Source organism: Amblyomma maculatum, chromosome 1 (genome assembly GCF_055883805.1).
Source record: "Amblyomma maculatum isolate TAMU_Amacu chromosome 1, ASM5588380v1, whole genome shotgun sequence".
NCBI lineage: Eukaryota > Metazoa > Arthropoda > Arachnida > Ixodida > Ixodidae > Amblyomma > Amblyomma maculatum.
The window spans coordinates 133757918-133766364 of NC_139344.1; positions in this window are offsets into that span (position 1 = coordinate 133757918).

The window sequence follows — 8447 nt, forward strand, 5'->3', positions numbered from 1 at the left end:
GAAAAGAGGGAAACGTACGCTGCAATCAATACGATGTTCTGTTCCTATTTTGAATTAAAACATGAGTAGTGACTGTAATTATAACCGCCCCCTGCTACGCTTTCCTTCCTTCGGAATCCAAGCAGGGGGCGGCAGAAAGTTAGGTGGGCGGATGAGATTAAGAAGTTCGCAGGGGTCAAGTGGATGCAGCTAGCACAGAACCGGGCTAATTGGAGAAATAGGGGAGAGGCCTTCGCCCTGCAGTGGGTATAGTCAGGCTGATGATGATCATGATGATGAGTGACTGTAATTGCGGGGTTGAATTGGGCAGAAAACGTACGCCATATCAATGCGAAGTAACACCACAACTTTGCTGCACTGCCCACATACAGAGGAAAATAAGGATTCATGCGCGGAGAGCATGATTGCTTTAGTCAACTTAACCTCACATGTGACCAATATGAGGAAGTGGTTAGTGAAAGCATACTGCCGAAAATTTCAGATTTAGGGCATCGGGCTGGTTGCGTTCCACTAGAAGGGTGCATGGCTCCTTATAGTTGCTCACATTTTATAGAATTTAATGTAATGAGCACGTGCCTTCAAAATGGGGTCTGACTTTTTTTTCTGAGCCATCGTGGCTGTGAACGTAAAACGACCACGAATTTTGTACTCGTCGCTTTGAGGCCACATTCCTGTGCAGTCAGTGCAAACTATAGACCAAATTTCTATTTTGTCTCCTTTGAGGACTAACACTTGAAAGCACTCAGCTGGCATGCTGTACGGTGTCGTCAAACCTGCTATATTCTTCTTCGTCCTGAAATATACTTCGACGAAGGCTCTGGTCAGCACGGAACAATGGAGATGCTGCAGTTTTAATCTAATCTCTACGGGCCGCAAGAAAACAATGTCAAACGGCCCACACAGCTCCGCTCTATAAGCTGTCTTTCAGCTGGTATCCAGATTAAAGTCTCGACAACACCTAAATGGCCTGATCGACACGACATCGAGCCCCGACATAAACACGCCACGTCGATCGTCTCATCGGTGTTGCAGCCTTCAGTATATTTAGTTACATAACGTAAGATGCCGAGGAGTTGATAGCAGCGTTCTTTTGTGTCGTGTCCTCTTCTGTGGTTGTCTTTCTTGCGCTGTTTTCTTACCAAGGTGCCGAGGGGTTACTTTAAACAGGGGTGAATTTGGGGACTAGTGCCGCTTTAAATTTTTTTGATGAATGTTAGTTTAGAAGTGAGTGCTTAATGCGTTTTACGAAGCGTTAGTTGTAGGCGTGCAATGGCAGAAGCTCTGCGACGTTCCCGAAATTCGACAATAAAATATGGTGTTTATTCTCTGTCTCGCTAGCTCCATTGAATGTTTTTAAAGGTATAAGGTATGCCGAGGTGCCAAGAACGGCTCAGTTAGATAGTGTTTTTGTGTTTGGACTGCAATTAATTTGTAAACGCATTGTTGCAGATAAGCTCAGCTGCTCAGACGTGCTTCAAAGCGTATTGACATTCTGGATAAGGGAATACGACGCACCTCATGTTGACGTAACAAATCCATCATTTCATGACACGACGCCGAGGGTTACTGTGCAGTCGAATGTTTGTTTCCTTAATTCACTGATGTGTCCCATGGCTTTGGTTTCACGAAACGAACACGAGCATATCGATGTGGGGAATAATAGCTCGCGTCGTGTAATCTGTGGTACGTTGCGGTTACGGTTCCATAACTTCCTAACATTATTTACGCTAGTCGCATGTGACGTATAGTGTATGTTCAGTTGGTTTACATAGAGAAATATTAGAAGAAAAATGAAACCGGCTCTGTCATTTCATTTGTTCTGCTCTCGGTTTTATCATACAATGTTTATGGACCAGTTCAGTTTAGAAAAATGCGTGCAAGGCAAAGCATATTTGCCTCCAGTTACTCGCCGCCTTTCTATCTGTACTGAGATTGCTTGTTGCTCCGTAAAAACAGTTCGATGCAAGTGCCCGTCTTTGAATATTGCACGGTACAGCCAGTGGGTAAATTGGAGTAGAGGGATGCTTCAGCCTGAACAGCGTGTGAGCGACATGACTAACGAAGGAACCCAGGACAGATTACGCAGGCAACTTGGATGTGGTAATTAGGCTTGTTACTTTCCCCAACCCACCAATGCTGACATCTCGCAGCTTGTGAGGAGAGCGTTCTTGTGCTGCGAGGTGAACTATCGCGTGCTTTTTTAAGTCGCGTATTCCCCAGAGGCTGCAGAGGCAAGTTTAGAACCCAAGACACTGCTCGCCCGGCCGCCCTTTACGGTGGTTGAATAATCAAAAACGACTAAAATGGAATAAAATCTATATTTGATAACAAAATGTGCAGAATTTGTCAGAAATATACAGCCCATGGGGTTGGCTTCTAAGCCACACAACGGGGGATCGCTGCGCACCTACAGCGCTCGCATTCCCGCAGGAGACGAGAAGTCTCATACTCGCCCTTCTCGAGCTTGGGTATTCCAGAAGCTCTTCCAGGAGCCCTATTGCAGGGCTTAGAAGCAAAACCCATGGGCTGTATATTTTTGACAAAGAACGTGCAATCTTTGTCGAAAGTTCAGAGCCCAGAGGGTTTACCGCTGAGCCACCTCGTGTGGCTTGTAATCCATTCCCCAAGTGTTCCCAATCTTCTAAAGGTAGCAATATTTTTGGTCCTACTCTATCCAATGGCAAGGACTTCTTCGAGGGCTAAAGCAGCGGCACTACAAGGCTTAGGATCAGATCCCCTGGGTTCTTACACTTTTGATAAAGACTTTACATGTTAACATAGAAGAGTAACAGGAGGCAAGAGACAACTGGCTACGCGTTGACTCTACCCATTCAATGCTACATGCATGTAACACAAATAAACAAGTGCATATAAAGCATACACGACATAAACAGCATCCGCACGAAAAAAATGCGCGTGTACATTTGTAATACACGGGCGTAATTTAGGCTGTAGCACGCTGTATAGAGATGTGATGGCTCATTTTACTCATGTTTTTGGACTAGCACATAGGAAGCAGTTTAACCCCAATTCAGGTCCAGATAAGAAATAAGTGTCTACCATGACTCTAACTGGTTAATGTGCGGATGTTTATCCGAGGCCTGCTGTTGGAAGAAAAGTGGAATAGATGTTTATTTTATCAAATGCAATCGATAAAATATATATTGTTGTCTGCCTCGTCGCCGAGTGTAGGTTACTATATAGTATCAAATGCTGAATTACTAAATTACAGGACGCGATATAGATGGCGTTAGCCGCATTCTGAATTCGTCTCGGCCGTGCAGTTCATTACAGGGTGTCCCAGCTTTAAAAAAGTTACAAAAGTAAAAAAAGAAACAACAATTAAGCGCTCTTCTGAAATAAAACGAAATAAATGTTGCAAGAATTTATCTAAACTATCGGTTACTATTTTAGTTCCGCGTACTTGAATTATCACCAGTCGACATTAACTGAATGACTTCTAGTTCGCAAGCATTATAATTTCCACACAGCCATTAAGCCGTTGTGCAACGTCTGGAGCATCCAGGCTTTCATCATCATCATCAAAACGTTTTATTTCCACCGAAATGAGACTCCTTTTTGGACCCCCCGGCACGCAGGCCTAAAGGAGCCCTACTCAGGAGCCTCGCAAACTAAGATCTGGTGAAGACACATTGTTGTTTCACGGCCTCGGCCGCCAGGCAGATGGCTTGTTGCTGTTGAGCGCTCTTGCAGCGGTTTACGTGACGTCACGATACCACATGTCATGGCAGAATGCGCACGAGCATGCACGAGCTGCCAGACTGGACAGCATTTTTTGAGATGCGAATTTTGAGATACCTCTCCTAGGCCATGAAGGCAATTTCGTACGGCTTGTTTCAAGCCTAGATTTTTTTCTGCGTCGAATGGTGCTCCACATAATGTGGTAGCTTATGGAGTAGGCGCGACCCGAAACCGAAGCGAAGACCGAAGTGCTACCGCACCTAATTCGCATTTGGCCTAATTGCACTGAATTACCCGCCATCTTTTTAAAATGATTTTGAACGCTCAGGTGTGAACAGAAAAATTGTCTAGTGCCATGAGAAGCACCCAGCCCAGGTAATGTTGGGACCATATCTGATGTACGCTTTAAGCAGCAGGCGGCGGAGCAAAGCAAAACTGCACAGCAGTGCCATCTAGACGTGATATTTGGTAGCCAGACAACGAATGGCGGAGTTTTCTCTCTTTATTTTTCATCTGCAAGCATGTCATTTAGCTCGTTTCAATGCAACGCCCTGCAGCTCACCAAAATGCCGAGTGGGGCGGCAGCAGTAGCAATCACATGGGCCGCTTTTCATTTACCGTCGCCTTTTGTTTTGCACGCTCCAGATATGGCAAGACGGTCGACACGCGCCGCGGCACGATGCGATAAAACGGTCATATCGTGCCGCTGCGCAAGCCGGCTGCCACGTCATATCTGGAGGGCGTAATTAAAAAAAAAAAACAGAATGACAAGTTGACCACGGGATCGCTACTGTTGCGGCGTCGCTCGGAATTTTGGTCAACTGCGGGTCGTTGCATGTCCGCAAGCAAAAAATAAAAATAAAAGAATAAAAAAAGGGAGAAAAATAAAACTTTCGCTCCCTACGGTACTTCCGACCAGGTATAAACCTTAGCGTAGCCCCTTTTATCTGGTAGAAATTCATCATCATCATCATCAGCCTCTCCCATATTTCTTCACCTGACCCGGTTCTGTGCTATCTGCATCCCCTTGACCCCTGCGAACTTCTTAACCTCATCCGCCCACCTAACTTTCTGCCGCCCCCTGCTACCACAAAAACCACAAATTAAGAAAAAAAAGTATCATGCGAAAGCCAGCTCAGCGCCCGAATGCGCCACAATTACAGCGCTCTCACCTACGACTTGATAAATCGCTACCAGATTGGTGCCTTCTGAGCTGTCCACAACCAAGCTCTGCGTTGCTTCTGGAATCGATATTAGCGCCAGAGGCTGAAGCCTAAGCGCCGAAAAAGTGCACTAGCTGTCAGCAGCCGCTGAGGCTCAATCATCACCAAAATGATTATCTGTCATAAGCAGCGCAGAAGGCGATGAATCTGGCAGCGTTGTACCAAATCGCGGTTGAGAGTGCTTTAATTGCGGCGCATTCGGACGCGGTATCACGCGGTATTTTTGAACTTGGCTAGCTTTCATTATGGTGGATTAAATACGTTACGCTAAGGCTACCTGGTCAAATGAAACTAAGTCGGGCCATTTTCGTGGCCCTCGCCCGCTTTCTTACTCACCCAGCTTTAATAGGCTCATTTGAAAAGCTAATTAGGTAATGTTGAATAGTTGTTCTAGTATAGTTGGAGCGAAAAAATACTAGTCGGTACTTTAAATAAATCCTGATAACATTCACTTGATTTCAGTTTTGAAGAGCATGTAGGTTTCTTAAAATATTAGTTCATCTTAGCTGGGACAACCTGTATAAGTGACATAGGGGCGGTGTTCATCCACTTGTCTTTGGCATTTGCCGCGCGTTCAGTCGCTTTTTCGAGCTCGCGTGCGGCCTTGTGAAGTTCCCATTGTCGATCAGTCCAGCACTTCTTTGCCCCGGCATCAGATTCACATCGTTTTGCCGAGTTCGCATCCGCTTGCTGGCTCCCAAATCTTTTCGCCTCAGCAAAGATTTGCAGCAGTAGAGTTTCATCTGACAGGAAGGATGACTGATGGCGATGTGGATGATTGGGCAAGTGTGGCATGCGTCGCGACCTGTTCTTTTAGGCGGACACTGTCAGAATTCCTGAAACGTCGTACCATCGTGCGTCGTACTACCTAACAGTACAACGGTTTTTATTCCAGAAAGTGGCGCAATATATAAATCGTCATGCGTTGACGGTGAAGCCATATATCGCTAGCGAGCCGTTTCTAGGCACGCTAATTCCTGTTAGAGAAACTGAAGCGGTGGTTTCACGCTCATGAAGCGGGTCAGCTATACTATTTCTGCTCCGGTTCGGGTTCGAATCCCACTCAGGAACGTGTGGGAGTGTTTTCTTTTTCTTGTACCCTGTGTTTGCGTTTGGGGCAGATATTGGAGTTTTATTGGGTGAGAGTGTCGGTACATGCTTTGCAGCGATTTCGCGAGGCTGTTCGGCTCGTATTACAAAAAAAAAAAAAAAAAAAAGAAGGAACGGGAGCTTAGAGCAATCAAGGCTGAAAAAGAAAAGGCTGAACAATGTTCAGCTGCTTAGAAAACAAAACATTATACTGATTCGCGCACTTATGGCTCAGTAACCGCACAGATACACTCACAAAGCAGGCATGTACACATAGTCTCATTTACACAAATGCTTTTCAGGGGAAACTTGAATTGCAGGCATATCAGCGGCAGTTACGAACCGTTTTATGTGGCTCATCTCTCTTACTTGCCATTACTGGAAGAAGTTGGCGGCTTTCCAGAGCTGCATGCAAGGTAAAATGAAAATTTTGGGGAGGGATGGTGTGTCAGGGATGCTACATGTGGATGATGTTGCGTATATGACAGTACACGGTTTACACTAAAATCGGCTTTATTACCACCTGGGACAAACTTGAACTGGAGTCGATGAGTGCAACTTGATGAAGAATGCTTTTGTCAGATTCTGTTGAAAAATGAAAAGGGGACTAAGAATGTAGTGGTCTGAGAACATTAGAGGAAAACTTGGACCGGATTACCGGTATACGTTGAGATAATCTGGGTGAAGCGCACAGTCTAAAGTGCGTGGTGGAGCGAAGCTGCAGAAGAACCTGCGAAAAAATAAAAGACAAACTTTTTGAAATGCGGTGGCAATGAGAGAGAAAAAATGCGCATTCAAATATGACACGTTGACGCCTGATGAACATAAATAGCTTCCTGAAAACTCCAAAAGAATTTTGAAAATAATGCAAATATGTTTTCAGACCCCGAACTCCGACGGGAGAATGCACTCCCTGCATCGACATACAGATAACGCGACATAATGGTGCAGTTACACCACGCGGTTAATTGACTTCAAGAGCTCCCGACCCCACAACCAGCGCTTTGTACGGCAGTGCCTGAGTTTTCACGACCAGAGCCCAACTTATATAATTCATGATGACCGCTTCTCGGAAATTTTCAGTCCGAACACATGAATTCTATTATCACACGAAATTGCATTGTTCAGGCCCTGGATGCAGCGGTGGATTTTATACACACGCAACCAGAGACGCACGAAATGGAGCGAATTCAACCGAAGACTTGTTAAAAAAAAACAAAAAAACAACAACCTTAGCTTCGTTCTGCGGAGAAAGGAGAAATTAAATATAACGTACAGCCTCGTCCACTTCTAGCTAGAACACGGTCACTGCTTTCAAGGTGTCATTGCATCCGACCCGGCCACGCAGTAATCTAAAGTGGCTGGCCATGTGAAGCAGCACATCCGTGTCTCTGTGTGCTTGCATCGCTTTGCATCGATATCTGCCTGCGTCAGATACAATGTTGCTTTAAAAGCAGTGACCGTGTTCTAGGTAGAAGTGGACGACCCTGTACATGCAGGAAGACACAACTATTGCATGCTCAGCTGCTCTCCTGCCTGAGGTGCGTGATTTCTTTCTGCATGTATGAATTCCTTTTCAAGGTTCGGTCGACACCCTCACCAGGCTTGTCGTGGTGAAGGCTCTGCTGTTGCAGGGCGACTATAATAATTACCACACACTATTGGCACAGTGGGGAATGCTGAGTGGTACACGAACATTTTCAATGATCGTTAAACACTATCTTATCTCTTTCGATCCCTTAAAGTATCATTTGTGCCGATTGGAAACACCCACAGCGGCACTGGGGAAAGCACTCATTTTCAAATTAGGGTGGCATTTAAGGTCCTAGACGATCCTGAATAAGTGCAACGGCGATGCTGCTTAACGACACTGCAATAACACTAATTCTACCATTTTTCTTTAGTTTGTAAGTTTGTAACGCATTCTAGTGTATTGTTGTGACTGTTTTACGAAAATTATTTTGGTTCAATGATCTTCGGAGCGTGCTTTTGAAAATGGCGACTAAAGCATTACGGCTTTTTAGTAACCGCATACTGTGCTACTGACATCCTTACCCCTGGGATCACCTCTTTTCTGGTAACACACTTGTGTGCCACACCATTGGTCGACGCGAGTGCACTGAATTAGTTCGGCGTAGCTCGGCGTTTCTCCAGGCAAATTTTTTTTTCCGCCTAAATACACAGTACTCAGTCCTCAAGAAGGCCAATTAGATTAGCAACCCAAAGGAGCCATGATTATTATTTTTTTTATAGGCATATATATGGCTGAATATGGAGGGCAACAAATTGACCATTTTAGCATCGAAATATCAGGATATGTCTAATCAGTGCTCAAGATACCAGAAAATTCCGTATCCCCGCTCCCCTCCCTCCCTCCCTGCTTCCCTCCCTCCCTCCCTCCCTCCCTCCCTCCCTCCCTCCCTCCCTTTATCT